Genomic DNA, 18,872 nt, shown 5'->3' with positions numbered 1-18,872 from the left:
TTTAACCAAAGAATGATTCTCTCCAAAATGAACATTTCTTAGTGTGTGTCTGCTCTCCATTCTACAATTAGCATTCACTCTGTCCATTTCCCTGTTTTCTCTCAACCTGGGGCAAAATAAATTTAATCTGTAACCTTTAAAACAGCTATATCTCATGAAAACTCTAATCAATCCTCATTTACTCCCTGTCTCTCTCTCTCATCTTCTTTCTTTGTGCATCTACTTTATTTTTCTTTATTCTCTGCATACCTCAACCTTCATGGCTGTGTGTTTTTTGTGAAGTTATCTCTATTTAACTATTAAAGTTATCTCTATTAGAATCATTGCTGGTTTATAAACAGTGGCTCTCAAGTCATATCTCTACACTTGCCATAGTATTTTATGCTTCTCCTACCAGGTCAGGGTTGAGGAGGAAAACTTTTCCAGTCCCCTCTTAGATTCAATACCATGGGGCATGCAAATTAACGAAAGATAAGTTAAGAAGAGAAAGGGTACATAACTTTTATTAATAGTTCTGTACATGGGAGTTCACAGAAAAGAAATAAAACTCAAAGAAGTGGTTAAATTTGGGGCTAACATACCCTTTTAACAAACCAAAGAGGGGTTGGGTTTAAGGAAGGAAAAAGTGTGGTAAGTGACTAGGAAGTATATGGAAGAGCTAAATGAAGATACAGGTTATTTTAGTAAGGTTTATTTATGCAAACTCTTCTTGATGTTGACTCCCTTGCTTCCATTACAGTCATTCTTCTCTCCCTGATACAAGTTGGGGCACCTTTTTCAAAAGAAGTTTTATCCCCTGCTTAGGCAGATAAGAGGAGGACAAAGAACTCTTCCTGCATATTTTAATTTTCAGCTCAAAATAATCCTTATCCCAAAGTGGCATGTTTTGGGGTGCTGATTCTCTCATCAGTCATGACGAAATTCCTAAAATTCCTGTGTGAAATTAATCTCAATAGCTAAGGGACTTTGTTCCTCATAGTTTGATGGGACTTTGAAAACCAAGGTACCCTTATTGCTACTAGAGAATGGGAACTATATTTTTAGTTCAGTAAAACACACATTGAAAATTGCAGACACACAATTGCCTAAGACTGAAGGCTACTGAATTCTAAATTTCATGCCAGAAAAATGCATATACAATTTGGTTGAGGAAACTCCTATTTCTTTTTGTGATCCAGATTAACTGTTGTTACCAGAAATCAGCAGATTCATAGCCCTGAAATGATCCATTCATTCAAAAACAGTAGAAGACTTAAATGAAAATATACAACTGCAAATAGTAGTCTACATTCCCTGTTTGTTCCTTCCCGAATTACTTTCTGACAATGGTCTGACAAGGCTTTAACTTTTCTGTGGCACAAATTATTTTTTAAACTCCCTAATCTTACTAGTGAGAGGAGCAAAAAATGACTTAATTGTGATTTCCTTGTATTTGTAGCACCTTTAACTGCAAATATAAGATTCTGAAGGACCACTGATGGTGTTGGAAAGGTTGCACACTGTCTTGTTAGCAAGATTTCTCCCATTTTGTCCTGATTGTCCTGGAATATGATCATTTGAACAGAGTGTGCTTATGAAGGGAAGATGAATTGATGAAGAAGAATTAGAAAAAACACTATTAAGACAACCAGTCTGAATTAAAAATCACTTTAAGTTAGCCAAGGTGAATTTAAACTTGGTAATAAACTGTTTTAAAAAAAAAAAAGAAAAGAAAAATCAGACAATACCTTCAGAAAAATAGTTATTTGAAAAGACAGGTTTTTGATGACAGCTTATGAAAAATTAAATCAAATACTCTACCAGTTCTGTAGGCATTAATTCATTATGAAGGAATCCCTTTTGTTCTGGCACTTGAAGTAGGGAACCATTTCCTTTGTCTTGCCCTTAGTCTCTGCATCGTTGCCTAGAAACCCAGTCTCCTAGAGGCATTTGCCCATCAAAGTGCAGTTAAGGTAACATATTTGGTTTACAGATGGAGATGATTAGAAAGAAGTGGAGTAAGGATAGGTTAAACAAAATGTGCTTTTTGTTTATGTGTAGGTAGATCTAAAATTACATATAGAATTGAGTAGAATTATAAAGAGGAATAAAGCTATAGGGTAATTTCTTTTTTAAAAGAACAAAAAATATATGCCTCTTGGTAGTTAAAATTGTTAAAGGAACCATGTGTAGAAGCTCATTATCTGCACAGTAAAACAATTAACGATTGACTGTGTGCCAAGTGCTTTCCCATTGAATGTTCTAAGATTGCCCCAGATTGGTCCAGACTGGCCAACTATATTACTAATCCAGTTCTTTGTGGGGTCAAATCAAAGATACGCAAAGAGTCTGGACAAACGATGAGTTCATTTTTATGTGGATTATATTGTTTCTCCTGCATTTGGCTTTTATATAGCTTTGCCTTCGTTCCAATAACATAGAATTACTAATAAAGCACTTTGAAAACCAAATGATAACTGCAAATACTGCTGGCTAAGGATTTCAAGTAGGAAAAAAAGTAGATGCTTACAACAGATATCTCACCATATACGTGCATAATTATATTCATGTTCTCTATTCATAGCCATCAGAGTTTTGGGCAACAAATAACGTTAAAAAAAATATATATAGGAGGACCAGACAATGGTTGCCACTGTCAAAACCTGAAAATCCACACTTTCAATTTGTCCTATTATCTTTGAAAAAATATCTTGAGTGGTTAACTGACCTTGGTTTTTCCCTTCAGAAAGCAGGATTTTGCCTGCTTCTTCCAACTGATGCTCACATGCTTTGCTCTTGTAGGCTCTTGCTATGACTGGCAACCAAAACCATAATGAACAAAATAATATTAAATCTTGTAACTTCCCTGAAACTTTGGAAAGGGAGATGGTTTTTCCTTCTAACAAATGGTATGTATTAAGATTCAAGTAGTGCCTGAACTCACAGTGACTTCCGAGTGTTACCTAAAGTCTATCCCTGTGAAGTGTTTCCGTGGGGCATTTGTTTGTATGCCATCCATGCTCAACAAAAGTCTTCCAGCTTCTCTTAAAACTCTGTGTTGAATCTAACTGCATTTATCACAGTACCTCTGACAAGGATTTAACTGTAGTGTTTTTAGTAAATGCTCTGGTAAATGAGTTCCTCTTATCTTCTGTTCATTGTTATGTGCCAGTAGGGATAATCACTTGTGATTCCGTGTTAAATCCTAACAGGATTAAAGAAGTACTGCGAACATACAACATGAGTTCACTGTATATGGACTATCATCTTTCATCATTCACACAGAACTCTTTTATTTTGTAATATTAAGGCATAGCTGTTGTCCGTTATCAGATATACTCATCAATGCATATTGTGTAAACACATGCAACTCAGAAGATTTTTCCTCCCCCACAGAGATGGAATTGGTAGATCAAAAGATAATATGCTAGCAGTAGTAAAGCAGGGTTATTTACTGCATACTAGGAATTTTTAATTATGATTAATACAATGTCTGGCAGTTAATAGTAACTTATTTTATTTTGTATATGCATTTTTGGGAGTGTGATCAAAACAGCAAGCAGAGAATAATGATTAATTTTTAAAATATTTTTTATTTTATGTTTTTATTTAAATTCTACTTAGGTAACATACACTCTAATACTGGTTTTGGGAGTGGAATTTAGTGATTCATCACTTACATACAACACCCAGTACTCATCATAACAAGTGCCTTCCTTAATGTCCATCACCCATTTAGCCCATCCCCCACCCACCTCCCCTCCAGCAACTCTGTTTGTTCTCTATTGTTAACAGTCACATAATTTGCCTTCCTCATTTTTTTCTTCCTTCCCATATGTTCATCTCTTGTTTCTTAAATTCTACATATGAGTGAAATCATATGGTATTTGTCTTTGACTGACTTATTTCACTTAGCCTAATATACTCTAGTGTACTAGAGTACACTCTGGCTCCATCCACATTGCATAAATGGCAAGATTTCATTCTTTTTGATGGTTGAGTAGTATTCCTTATATACATATACCAAGTCTTCTTTATCCATTCATCAGTCAAAGAACATTTGGGTTCAATAGTTAGTTATTTTAAATAAATGAATGAATTGAATTTAGGGCAAGAGTTTAAAGCAAGCTACAGATGAAAGTCTATGGAATGACAAGAAATTCAAAAGTATGACTTGATATAGTAGAATTTTTAGAAAGAGTTTATAAATATCAACTATTAAATAATATTGTGACTTATGATTAATTAGTTTCCTTTGAATTTGTTATATGACTCAAGACACTCATTTAAATTGAACTTTTTGTATAATGGCAGCTGAATAAGACATACCGATGGTTGGCTTTTTGGGAAGCTGAATTAAATATATTTTACCAAATTGAAAAGACAACAATAAATAATCCACGTGTTTGTAAGAGATGAAATGGAAGGGCTATGAAAATTTCAGATGCATATCTAAAAATAGAATACATAAAGAAAGATGTATTGTTTGCACAGCCCAAATAGAGTCACCTTGTTTAGCTATTAATTCCTCTGAGCAAATTATTGCTATGTGTTACCTTAGAAACATTAGTTTTTCGTTTTTGTTTTTGTTTTGAATTGATAAGTGAAATTAGCACACTGAAATTTGGCTTAATAAGTCATTCATGCCGAACTAATGAATGAATTGAGTTTTGTCTACATCTTTGCCTGCAAAGAAATCAAAACAAAACAAAAAATAGAACAACAGAAAAACAACAACAAAAATAGCTCACTTACAACCTGGATCAAATATCCTCTTTATTTTACGATTCTCAACAAGGTTAGAATTGCATTGAGCCAAGACATAGAAGTACGGAGCTGAAGTGTTTGTCTTTTAAGGTTCAATGAAAATCCTGTAAGGTTCTGACCTTTCCTACAGAAAGTATGTGTTTGGGGCTGTCCAGTGTTTGCTATGTGTTCTTCAGGATCCTATTATAAAAGGTTGAGTAAATCCCCAAGCTTTCAACTTCATGACATACCAAAAAAATCATTTTCAAAATAATAAATAATTCCCAAGGTAAACATGAAAAAACACACACATTTGAGCAAACTCGTCAAAAAAAAGGGGGGGAGTTGGATTTAAATGATTTTTTTTTTAATCTAAATAACTCAAACGTTTCTCCTGATGATATTATTAGTCAAGTACAAATACAAACTTGTGTTCTTTTCTGTGAGCATTAAAAGTGATGAAACAACACTGGAAACTGAATTTTCTTTTTTTTTTTTTTTTTTCATTTTTAGTAACTTAAATCATTAGATTTTTGATGTACTATTACTGTGAATATTAAATGATAAATAATAAGAATTTACAGTTGTTGATCTTATAACCAGTCAAGCATAGTAAAAAAAGCAGGGGATTTGGAGTCAGAAAGACCTAGACTCTGAAATGCGCTCAGTTATCAGAAGGATGAATTCCACCAGTATACCTAACTTTTGTGAGACTCAGGATTTCCATATGTAAAATATTTATAATAATCCCTACCTCATAAAGTTTTCAAAGAAACACATATTTAAGCACCTAGCACAGGATAGAGACTCAAAAACTGGTAGTTATTTCAATATTAAAATAAAGATGAAAAATTAAACTCTGCAATATGTATTATTCTATTGTAAACACTTTTTACTTATTATTCACAATATTGTTCTCATGCCTTTATAGTTGTTTTTGTTTTAATGTAATTTATTTTTATTTACATACTTTGGTAACTAACAAATATAGCAGTGCTCAGACCATTTGCCAATGAATACCTAATGGCCAAATAGTTGTCAGTTTTCAATGCTCATCTAAAGGTTCTTTGTAGCCATTAGCGCTTGTGACTTTTTTTCCTTTTTTTCTTAAATCTGTCTCCTGTTTTGAACTACATGTCAGATTGTATTTTCAAAGATCATTGCAACAACAGCGCTCATCCTTCATGCCTTTTTTATGTTATGACTTTATATTTGTTCCATGGAGAGTTGGTGTCTATGTCCCTACCCTTGAACTGGGGAGGGCTGTTGTGATTGTTTTGACCAGTAGAGTATAGCAGTAGTATGCTCTGTGATTTATAAGGTGATATAGCTTCCACTTTGCTCTATGGAATAAGTGATCTTAAGCTATCAGCCAAGATTTATGCCATGACTTACCTGGAACTGCATGCTATCTGTGCAGAAGCTCAGACTAGCCCAAGTGGAGACACTATGTGGGGAGAACAGGGGGATTATTAAAAGAGAGATTCAGCTGGCCCCAGCTACTTCAACTCCCAGCTTGGCCAGCTCCAACTGCTATCTGACTGCAGCTTCATGAGACATGGTAAATCAGAACCACTAGCTCTTACTGTCCTGAACTCCTGAGCCACAGACACTAAGGAAAATAATTTTGTTGTTTTAAACCACTAATTTTGGAATGATTTGTTATACAGATATGTGTAACCAGAGCATTTGTGTCAAAATGCACAACTATGTTCTGTCTCAGAATATTTTCCACAAAGTACAGCAGAAGTTTGTTTACTATCCTGGGAGAGAGACAGGAAGAATATAATAAACTATTCTCTCTGTAGAATATTTCAAAATATTCTAGGCTTAAAAGGTTTAAAAAGAAAATCATTTAAATTAATGTCATTTTCAGTCTAATGATAAGATGATCTTTGCTAAATCCCAGGTGTTATAATGCTACATACATGTCTGTTTTACAGTGAACCATACACTTCTGAATCTGGCTTTTCAGAAGATTGTAAAGTTTGGGATGGGTGAAGAAAAACTTATTAATTAGACAAACCACTCTTTATATTTAGAATTTACTTTTTTTACTTTTATGATGCATTTTATTCCTATTATTATATTTGTTTAATAAATTATTTTCTCAGTACAGCAGTAGCTGTGTTGTTCAGATCTTGAATAGTGTTTTTCCCCTTCCATTTCAGTGTTCTCTCTGTCCCTTACAATTATTGTAAATTTAATTATACTTAACTGCTCCATTTCACAGATATGGAATGAGTTTATGATTATTTTTTAGGTTTACTCTTCAAATTATGATCATTTTAAGTCTTTGTGAATAGGTGCACTGCGCTACAAATGTAACCAATATTAATAAAAAAGTTGAACATTAAAAAAAAAGACTATTTGCTGTAAGACTTATTGGTCTCCCTTTATGTCTCTGGCATTCCTTCTCCATCATAATCACAGGCCCCTTTCTTCTTGCTGCTCTTTAAACATGGATTCCTGGGGCACCTGAGCAGCACAGTTGGTTACGCATCCAACTCTTGATTTGGGCTCAGGTCATGATCTCAGGGTCTTGAGATGGAGCCCTGCTTTGAGCTCTGTGCTCAGCACAGTCTCCACTTGAGACTCTGTCTCCCTCTCCTTCATCCCTCCCCCACTGCTCCATGCACTCTCTCTCTCTCTAAAAATAAATAAATATACCTTTATTTTTTTTTCTCACTTTTTTTTTCCCTTTTTATTTATTTATTTATTTATTTATTTTTTTCAGCGTAACAGTATTCATTCTTTTTGCACAACACCCAGTGCTCCATGCAAAACGTGCCCTCCCCATCACCCACCACCTGTTCCCCCAACCTCCCACCCCTGACCCTTCAAAACCCTCAGGTTGTTTTTCAGAGTCCATAGTCTCTTATGGTTCGCCTCCCCTCCCCAATGTCCATAGCCCGCTCCCCCTCTCCCAATCCCACCTCCCCCCAGCAACCCCCAGTTTGTTTTGTGAGATTAAGAGTCATTTATGGTGACCTTTATTTAAAAATATATATATATATAAGAGAGAGCCCAAGCAAGGGGAGCAGCAGGCAGAGAAAGAGAGAGAGTGAGAGAGAGAGAGAGAGAGAACTAGGCTCCCCATCAAGCAGGGAGCCAGAAATGGGGCTTGATCTCAGAACGCTATGATCATGACCTGATCCGAAGGCAGATGCTTAACCAACTGAGCCACCCAGGTGCTCCAATAAATATATCTTTAAAATTTTTTTTAAAAAATATGGATTCCCATAATGGTTTTAGCCATGGCCTTCATCTTTCTGCTTTCCATATTCTCTTCTGCAGATATTTTGTTTGCTGCCATGACTGCAAATGTTACCTAAATTTTATTGAATGAAACAGAAAGAGAAAGTCGACAGGAAAATATTTGAATAAATCATGATAGAAATTTTTCCAACTTCAATGAAATCTACTAGCCTACAGATCCATGAAGTTCAGTAACATGAAACGTGAAGCAAAGAAACATGAATAAAACTCTACCAAAGCATATCATAATAAAATTGCATAGACTTGTGATTAAAAGAAAATCTTAAAAGTCACAGACAATAGACCCTTTAGGTACAGAGGGACAAAAATAAGCATGATAACAGATTTCCCATTGGAAACAATGCAAATGAGAGGTAGAACACCATCTATAACCTGTCAACCTAGATTCTTCACTGTGTTTCAGAACTGATAGTAGATTAAGATTATGTTTTTAAAAATTAGAAATCTGAAAGAATTGAGCACTTAGAAGACCTGTACTGCAAGAAATGTTAAAGGAAGTTCTTCATCAGGGTCATGAGATTGAGCCCGGGGTGGGGCTCCACACGCCACACAGTCTGCTTGTCCTTCTCCCTCTGCTGACTTCCCTGTTCTCTCTCTCTCTCTCTGTCTCTCAAATAAATAAATATATAAAATATTTAAAAGACTTTTAAAAAAAAGAAGTCCTTCAGACTAACTGAAATTATTTCAGATGGAAATCTGCATCCACAAAGGATAGAAGCAGACACCTGTAATTATGTGACTTGACTAACTATAAAATAATATTTTCTTACTTTTCAAATCTTTTTGAAAGGTAATTTTGTAAAGCATAAATTATAACAATATATTGTGGGGTTTATAGCATATTTGAGGTAAAAGTTGTGACAACTGGAATGCAAAGCCTTGAAGTTTTCCCCATATACTACATAGTTCTTACAGTATATGTGAAGTAGTGCGGTGTCACATGAGAATAGAATGTGACAGGTTTGGGCGCCTGGGTGGCTCAGTGGTTTAAGCCGCTGCCTTCGGCTCAGGTCATGATCTCAAGGTCCTGGGATCGAGTCCCGCATCGGGCTCTCTGCTCGGCGGGGAGCCTGCTTCCCTCTCACTCTCTCTGCCTGCCTCTCTGCCTACTTGTGATCTCTCTCTGTCAAATAAATAAATAAAATTTAAAAAAAAAAAAAAAAAGAATGTGACAGGTTTAAGACATACTATAAACTCTAAAGCAAGCTAAGATGGCTATGATAATAACTGCCGAAGTATATTTAGAATAAAAAATATATATAATTATATAATTAGACTTAAAGAGGTCATTTCATAATGATAAAGCGACTTTTTCAATGGAATCTAAAAATCATGAATGTTATAGGTCAATAACAGAGACTCAAAATACACAAGGAAAAAACTAATAGAACTGAAAAGAGAAAATATTAATCCACAAATATAGTCCAAGATTTCAACATTTATCTCTTTTTTTTTCATTTATCTCTTAATAGTGTAAAGAACATTAGTAATGATACAGAAGACTTGAACACCACCACTAAACACTTTATGTAATTGAAAATAAGTAAGTGAATAAACAAACAAAACCCCAAGTAACATAATCTTAAAAACAAAACACTTTATCTAATTGATATTTATGTAATATATCTACCAGCAACAGCCCAAGATACAAATTATTTCTAGGCACATATGGAGCATTTATCATGACAGACCATTTATGAACCATAAGAATTCTTAATAAATTTAAAAACATCCAAATCAAAGAAGAATGTTCTCAGAGTCCTATTAAGGGGATTCTAAGTTCAGTCAAATTAAATTAGATACAAGTATCAGAAAGATACTTAAAAAATCTCAAAATATTTGAAACCTAAGTAACATACTTTAGAAATAAATAATAGTCATCAGAAATAAATAATAATCATCTGTGAAAAAAGAAGCCTACAACTAACAGCATATGTATTATGAGAGACCGATTGCTTCATTACTAAGATCAAGAACAAGGCACATTTGTCTGTTCTCAACATGCCTAATTAATGTCGGACTAGGAGTTCTGGACAGTGCCGTCTGGACCGATGCAGACGACTGAAGAGCACAAGAAGTGGTAACTGCATTAGGCAAGGTGAAAAAAAATCCAGTTTGGACAGAATTAAAACTCTACATCTGCACATGACATTTCTATGTAGGAAGTCCTGTGGAATCTGCAAAAAGCTACTATACTAGTGTGTGTGTTTAGCAAGGTTGTAGGATACAAGGGTGACCTCTATAATCAAGTGTATTTTGTATGCTCACAACAGAAGACAAGGAAATGAAAAATTTAAAATAATATTATGTAAAATAAAAAAATAAAATAATATTATGTAAAATAGATAAAAATATGAAGCAATTAAAGTTAACCTCACAAAACACGTTAAATATTTGTACCTTGAAAAAGAAAAATTGTCACTGAGAGAAATTTAAGAGAACTGAGTAGATGGAGAGATGTCTAATGTTCTTGATTCAGAAGACAAAATATTGTTCAAATGTCAGTTCTTGCTGAATTTATCTATAGATAGAGTATAATCCTAATCAAAGTCTCAGCAGGATTTTTTAAAAGAAATTGAAAAGCTGTTTCTAAAATGTATTTGGAAATGCAAGGGGCCTAGAATAAACAAGCTATTTTGAGAAGAATAAAGTTGGATGACATACTGTCAGACTTCAAGCCTCATTATAAAGCTAAGGTAATCAAGAGGAATATGGTATTATCATCAAAATAGATCATTGGAACAGAATATATGGTCCAGAATGCACCGAAAACTATATGGTCAATATTTTTTTAAACGTGTGGGCAAATCAGTGGAGAAGTGTTTGCCTTTTCAATAAATAATTGATACCCATATGCAAAAAAATATTAAAAACATAAAACTTCAACCTGTACCTCATACTATATAAAAAATTATTTAAAAATGGATCATGGCCCTAAAAATAAAACCTGAAACTATGAAACTTCTAGAAGAAAACATGGGGGGAAATCTATATGAAGTTAAATTTGGGAAACATTCTTTGATGACACTAATTACATGAAGCAAACACACAAATTAATAAATCTGACCTTATTAAAACTTCTGTCCATGAAAAGATAATGTTAAGAGAATGAGAATACAACCTACAGAATGGGAGAAAATATTTGCCAGTTGTATAGTCATAAGTAACTCGTATCCAGAATAGAAAACTCTTAAAATTCAAGAATTAAAGAAAAAAGGGAAACATAGGCCAGAGATTTGAACAGATTCTTTACCAAAGAGGATAAAAAATGGGAAATAAGCGCCTGAATCAGGTATTAGGAAAATGCCACTTAAAGCCACAGTGAGATATCATAACACATGGCTGAAATTTAAAAAAAAATACAAAACAAAAACAACAAAACCACCAAGTGTTGGCAAGGACGTCGAGGAACTGAGACTATCCTACACTTCTGATGAGACTATAACATGTTACAACTATTTCAGAAAACAATTTATTAGTTCTTTAAAAGTTAAGATTACAGGGGCACCTGGGTGGCTCAGTCAGTTAAGCATCTGACTCTTGAGTTTACCTCAGTTGGAGCCCTGATAAGAATTCTCCCTCTCGGGGCGCCTGGGTGGCTCAGTGGATTAGGCCGCTGCCTTCGGCTCAGGTCATGATCTCAGGGTCCTGGGATCGAGCCCCGCATCGGGCTCTCTGCTCCACAGGGAGCCTGCTTCCTCCTCTCTCTCTGCCTGCCTCTCTGCCTGCTTGTGATCTCTCTCTCCGTCAAATAAATAAATAAAATCTTTAAAAAAAAAAAAAAAAAAGAATTCTCCCTCTCTCTCCCTCTCCCTCTGCCCCTCCCCACCTGCTCATATGTTCTCTCTCTCTCTCTCTCTCTCTTTCTCAAAAAAAAAAAAAAGTAATAGCAATAAGTTAAATGCACACCCGTTGTAACAGAGTTGTTCCACTCCTAGATATTTACCCAAGAGAAATGAAAGTCTATGTCAGTACAAAGAATTGTATATGAATGTTCATAGCATTTTATTTGAAACAGCCAACTATGGAAAATGACCAAAAAGTTCATCAACAAATTAATGGACTAATTATGATATATCCACACAATAGAATACTATTCAGCAATAAAAGGAATGAATGATTGATACATAATAACATAGATAAATCCCAAATTATTAAACTGAGTGAAATAAGCCAGGCAAAAAAAAATACATATTATATGATTTCATTATTCCAGAAAATGCAAATAAATCTATAACAGAAAGCAGCCTAGTGGTTGCCTAGAGACATGGATGTAGAAGGATTATAGAAGACCACAAGTAAATTTTGTGAGGTGATGGATATGTTCATTTTCTTGATTATGATAATGATTTCACAGTTGCATACATACACCAAAACTTATCAAATGGTGCACTTTAAATATGAGCTGTATTTTATGTCAATTGTACCTCAGCAAATCATTTTTAAAACTAAAGCAAAAAGATTCTTGGAGAATCACATTCTTATATGACACTTAACTAACTCTGTGACTTTTTAAAGATTTTATTTATTTATTTGACAGACAGAAATCACAAGTAGGCAGAGAGGCAGGCAGAGAGGGGGAAGCAGGCTCCCCGCTGAGCAGAGCTCAGCTGGGCTGGGTCCCAGGACGCTGAGATCATGACCTGAGCTGAAGGCAGAGGCTTTAACCCACTGAGTCACCCAGGCACCCATTTCTCTGTGACTTTTTAGCAGTTTAATTTCTGTATCCCTCAGTTTCCTTTGTAAATTTGGGTAATTATAGTGTCAATTACATAACTCATTGTTTTGGAGGTGTTTTACTATTTGTTAAAGGAGCTAATCTCTTTGAACCTCTTAGGGTGCCTGGAACATAAGAATTAGTTACTAGCTATGCTTAATGTATCAGAAGAGGCAACAGGTTCCTCACTGTCTTTCCTGATTAAAGGAAGTCTGTTACTTTCTCCAATGCCAAAAAACAAAGTGATGCAGTCTTGGACTTCCAAAATTTGTATCTATCACAGCTACATTCTTGAGACTTAAAAATGTATTTAGAATTACAATATTATTTAGATTTCACCTCAAAAGAATAGGATGCTAAAGACAAACTTTTTTTTTTAATGGCATGTCTATATTTATTTCTTTTTTTTTTTATAAACATATAATGTATTTTTATCCCCAGGGGTACAGGTCTGTGAATCGCCAGGTTTACACACTTCACAGCACTCACCATAGCACATACCCTCCCCAATGTCCATAAGACAAACTTTTCTAATCCTTTTAAATACAGTTTTCATATTTTCTGGCTTTCTATCTAGATTCTATGCTAGCCTAGTACTTTTTACCTCAACAGAATGCATCCTCTATATCCCTGCACATAATAGATCCAGAGTTTTTTTTTCCAATGCTGATTATTACTCAGCGATTTCATTTTTTAAAAAAGAATCTTTCATTCTGGAATGCCTTCTACTCCTAACCATCACCTAAGTACCATAAGCTAAGCTTATAAACATAAATTTCCATGGAGTGAGTACTTCTTATGAAACCAAAAAGACCTCCAAAGAACTGGAGACATGTTTCATCCCAATCCCTGATTGCTGGCAATAACCCATACACAGCCCTTTATTAACGATATCACTGGGCTGAGATGCTATAACCGAGAGACCGAACTAAGTATGCTGGGTTTTTTTATTTAGTCAGACTGGAAGCAGCTGCATTTCTGTTTGAATTGCTCCCTGAGCTCTCCTGCAAATATATAAAAGGATGTTATAAATAAGTTAGGAGTTGATGATTCTCATTTGTCAGTGAGGGCAGCCTCAGTGAAAGCTGCAGCAGGAGAGAATGGAGGCAAAATACTCGGAAATCCTTCATCATGGTGGAGTGAGTTAATCATTCCGAGGATATTCTCAGGGAACCTGAGGAAATATTTAAGGCCAAGAATAATATCTTTTCTTTGGGAGAGATGGAAAGAAGGAGATATATCTTTTCCAAGATTAGGTGCAAGATTTTATACTGCGAATCTCTAGTATTCCTAAATCAATTTTAACACGAGCTGACACTTCAAGCCTACAAATATGCCTATCTGGGAGCGTGCGTGTGTGCCCATGTGAGGTTGTGTTTGCTATAAGGGGAGGAGAGAATATGCACAGCGCACAAAGCTTTTACCGTCTAGCCCTTTCTCACCATTCTCCCAGAATGTGGTCCAATCTTCCCATAGGCTGCACCCCTCGGGAAGCCCCTCAGTTTTAGCAAAACCAGCCACAGTCTGTTTCCTGAGTGTGAACCTTAACATCCCTCTTGTTGTCTTGCGTGTGAATTCGTGTTCTTTCTTTTTGAATTTCCATTCTTTCTTTAATTATCAGTTCCAGTGTTGCATCAGTTGAAACATTTCCAGTCTTCTCGGTGGGCTGAAATGGGAACTTCCTCCTCTTTGTTCCCATAGCACACGATGCATACTTCTGTTGTGGCCAGCTGTTCATCAAAATCCCCGAGCTTGGCTCTCTCCATAAGGGAGCTTTTGAAGACACAGGTCACATTTGCTTTTCCTTTGTATCACTGGTGCTATGCCAGTTTTTGGCAATGCAGTTGGTATTCTTTAAAAGCTTATGGATGAATGACTAGATAAATAAATGAACAACCTGGGACCTCAAGAGGCAGAAAACAAGAACAATCCTCTCGGGGGTTTTAATGATCTGGTGCTGGCCCTGGTGACACCGTGCTGGTGTCTGGCAGCTGCTGCAGCCCTTGCTGCCAGGATTCTTTGTGTCCCTGGGCCAATCCTGAATTAGTGGGGAGTATGGGTGGGTAATCATTGGAAAATGCGAAAAAGAAATACTGGATGCAAGAAAGAATCAGCAGCAGGGACTGAGGAGTAAGATGATTCACATGGTCAAAGAGACATTAAAACCCAATACATGAAATGAGACAGTGAAAAATCCAAGGGGAAAAATGTTAGGAAGATTTCAAGGAAAAACACTGAAATGAAGACAAAGATGTCAATATTTTGGAAAAGCCAAGGGACAAAATATATAATGTAATTTACCAAGTTTCAATTATTTTTAAGGAAAATAAACTGTTGCTTAAAACTTTGATGAAATTTACAATAGAATTGATCCACCCAGGGTAAAAAAGAAAGAAAGAAGGAAAGAAAGAAAGAAAGAAAGAGCCTTTTTTTTTGCAGTAATATTTCAGAAAATGGCCCGTTATTTTGGAAAAAAAAAAAAGTTTCTCTGAAAATCCGTGAACATCATAGAATTGTTCTCATTTGTTATGTGTGCTCACATGTTCCCATTATCTATTGCTATGTAACAAACTATCCCAAACTTCCATAATTCAGTGATTTACAAAACAATTGGCAATTGTTTTATCATTATTTCTTATGGAATTTGACTGCGCTCAGGCTGTTCTCACTTAGTTCTTTAATGTGGTTTCTGTCTGGGAGATGGGCTGGGTCTACAGTCTTCCAAGGCACACTCACTCAAGTCTAGCACAGGGGCCAGGAAGGCTCAAATAGCTGAGAGCTGGAACAACCCTGGCCCTCCCGCCTCTCTGTTTTCCTCTGTAGCATTTCCATATGGCTTCTCCAGCTCAGTGGCTTCAGGTGATACTCCGACATAGTGTATCAGACTCCAAGGTTGTGCATCCCGAAAGAGATGGAGCACATTCCCTTTATGACTTCCCAAATCGTGTGCTGTCACGTACATGTCTCTTCATCCAGACCATCATAAAGACTCCCCCAGGTTCAGAAGGAAGTGACATTGAACCTCTTGATGTGTGGACATTTTAAGACACAGTACACATTTTCAAGTACAGATTAAAACACACACACACACACACAGACACAACCAGGTCCTTACAAGGTTTCAATTGCTTGGGTGTCATGAATTTTCAGTGTGACTCAGACATGCTTTTAGAACTGCTCATGTCTTACTAATATGCATGACCTCCATAGACGTTTAAATGGGACTTTATCGAGTGAAAATGGCAATAAATTAGAATGAGATAATAACTTCTTCACTGCCTATTTTTAGAGAGACTAATTCCTGGAGAGATTTTATAAAGTGCGTATGATTGCAGTGGGACTGAGAAACTCATTCTGAGAGTCTATCACAGGCAAAGGTTGCTTGGGAAACAGAAACTGCCAACTGGTTTGCATCCAGGGGCTTGTTTGACGGGATAACTGATTTTCCCCGGTCCCTGTTTTCTCTTTACTCACTGCAATATCTCTGGCCAGATTCCCACATGTAGATTTTCTATTTATGCCTTATTTTTGGCTCTCTTCAGAAAAATGACTGAAGCTGCTATCATGTCCCAGCAAATCAAAATAAAATCCTGAAAGCTAAAGAGGTCACCAGGATTACTTTATTTTAAAGGATTTTTAGGGGTGCCTGGGTGGCTCAGTGGGTTAAAGTCTCTGCCGTCGGTTCAGGTCATGATCCCAGGGTCCTGGAATCGAGTCCCGCATCCAGCTCTTGCTGGTCAGGGAGCCTGCTCCCCAACCCCCCACCCCCACCGCCTGCCTCTGCCTACTTGTGAACTCTGTCTGTCAAATAAATAAATAAAATCTTTTAAAAAATAAATAAAAATAAAAAACAAAACATTTAAAAAAAATACTATTCATTGATACCACTACAGAGGCCCAATGATGGTGTTCTTAACTTTTTTTTTCCATTACTGTCCAGTGAGTTCTCACCCCACAGGAAGTTTAACACCAGAGACACACTGTATATCTGTCTGCATTGCGTGTATAGCTGTGCTTTATGCATAAAAACAATATTTTTTCATGCCTCAAGACCTAATTTTTCCTCTTTGAGAATGATGTCATCTCTGTTGAAATGCATGCCCTATAGGTATATATTTAATCTAGTGATTTAGTTCATTAAGATAGCAAATCAGAGGTACCGCTGCCATCTGAGAAATGCATGTTTAAATATTGACATTTTCAAAGTATTTGTGTCTAATACACCTATTTAATTGTATTCATGTGTCTAAATATCTATGCATAATGCCTACAGATATTCCTACTGGCAACCAAAAAATAAATAAACCCAAGAGTATAAGAGGTTGATTTACAAAGTTCAGATGCTGAAATACAGCTGTGAATGTTTGGAATACAATGTTCAGAAAAAGAATCTTGAGAAATATAGGAAATAAAAGCCATTAGAACATATAAGCTTCTGTAAACCTCCATTTTAGCCTGAATAAGTGATCTTTGTGAACAGTAAATGACAAAAAGAAGATCTAGTAGTGTTGCAACTTTGTACATATCTTAAACATTGAAACAGTGTATTCACCACCATGCTTCAGATCTTCACTCTATCCCCATGCACACACCTCTCTATGAACAATGACCACTTGGAAGCCGCAAAGGCTATAGTCATGTGGAGCTGCATTCCACATCAGAGGGTCAAAGAGTTTCCAAGTCAGAATGTTTATGATGTGTAATTAGCAAAGAAGGAGAGTTTCATCTAGGCTTTCCCTCTCATCCTAAGAACGTGCTGGCATGTGCCAACCATGCATGATATGTCTTCTGTCCCATTACTAGGGTGTTCAGATGTGTGATTATCACAGATCCTCAGTGTATAAATGTATGCATGTCCAATCTTAGATTGTAGTGAACATTTTTAGAGGGCTCTATTTAAAATTCTAAGGCTTAAGGGAACCCTTATGTGAAGAAAGACATTTGGGTTAAAATAACACCAAAATAAACTGACTAGGCTTCTGGTCTCTATGGCCACCATTAGAAGAGTCATATGTCCACCTGGGGGAAACATGGCATTCTCTGCCCAGATTGGACTTCATTGTCATGCCTTCCGAAGGACCTTTCCTGAAACCTTTCTTTCTCACCACAGTAACCAACCACTCCCTTTTCTATGTCTCAAATGCCCTATTGTGCTCTGTGCGTGCAGCTACCATTGGAACTACCTTCCTTGTAGGTTTGCCTTCCTGGCATCCACCTGTATGCTAATGAATTTGGGAGCTCCCAAATAGTCAGGCATCTCAGTTGTCTTTGTATCCCTAGTTGGCAGCAGAGTGATGCACCTGTACAGTATTTCTGAAAAAAAGAAAGGCATGCTGTCAGGCTATTCTAAATTAGTTTAACAGATTTCCCTTGCAGCAAACCTAGTATGGGCCATGTCAGCTCCTACCCCTGACCGTTCTCCCTCAGAAGACACAGGCCCTTGTAATTTGGTGGTAGCAGTATTAGTCTGGGCTGGACCACTTTTCCTTGCTTGTTAGAACAAAAGCACATTATGTGCCATAACTCCACTCTCCTCATCTTTGTCATGCAGAAAGCTCTGGAGAAAAGAAAGCCCATAGAATGTCTGTCAAAGGGGAGAGGATTTGTATTCAGTTAAGTCCCCATTGTATTTTTAAGGCTGCGTTAATGCCTTTGGTGGGGCAGTCCTCCTTGGTTACAGGACAGAACTTGTCTCATTTTCTATCACCAGCCCTATGACTTCATATAGAATTCCAGAATTCTGATAAACTGTCATGTGGAAAAATGATAAAGTGATTTATGCTCAATTTTGCTAGAAGGGAGAAATGCAAGGGCTGTCAGTCTGGGTCTTGAGAACAAATGAGTTACAGTTCATGAGGCAGCTCAATAAGGCTATCATTTCCCATCAGCTCCCATCACTGACAGCCAAGATTTACTAGCTGCAGAATGGGAAGGGGGCTGAGATTTGGTGCCAGGTGAATCGGCACTATTATTCCATCAACCAGGCTCATATAGACAAGAGGCTACCATGAATATTTGATGGTAGCATTTTCCCAGAAATGCTAGTGAAACACAGCATTACTTTTCTCCCATTTGCTGGGAGCTTCTTCGCTCTATCCACATTTATGCACATCTCTATGAAAAATGACCACTTGTAAGACACAAAGGCATT

At 36.4% G+C, this 18,872-nt stretch overlaps 1 protein-coding gene across 2 annotated transcripts in view; it reads left to right on the top strand.

Annotated features, from left to right (window-relative positions):
- NKAIN2 (sodium/potassium transporting ATPase interacting 2) overlaps nucleotides 1-18,872 on the top strand; it is a 1,028,170-nt gene that overhangs the window by 622,424 nt on the left and 386,874 nt on the right. The gene's annotated exons all lie outside the window — the stretch shown is intronic.

The sequence above is a fragment of the Meles meles genome, chromosome 5, assembly GCF_922984935.1.
Source record: "Meles meles chromosome 5, mMelMel3.1 paternal haplotype, whole genome shotgun sequence".
Taxonomy (NCBI): Eukaryota; Metazoa; Chordata; class Mammalia; order Carnivora; family Mustelidae; genus Meles; species Meles meles.
This window is presented reverse-complemented; position numbering and strand designations above follow the sequence as displayed.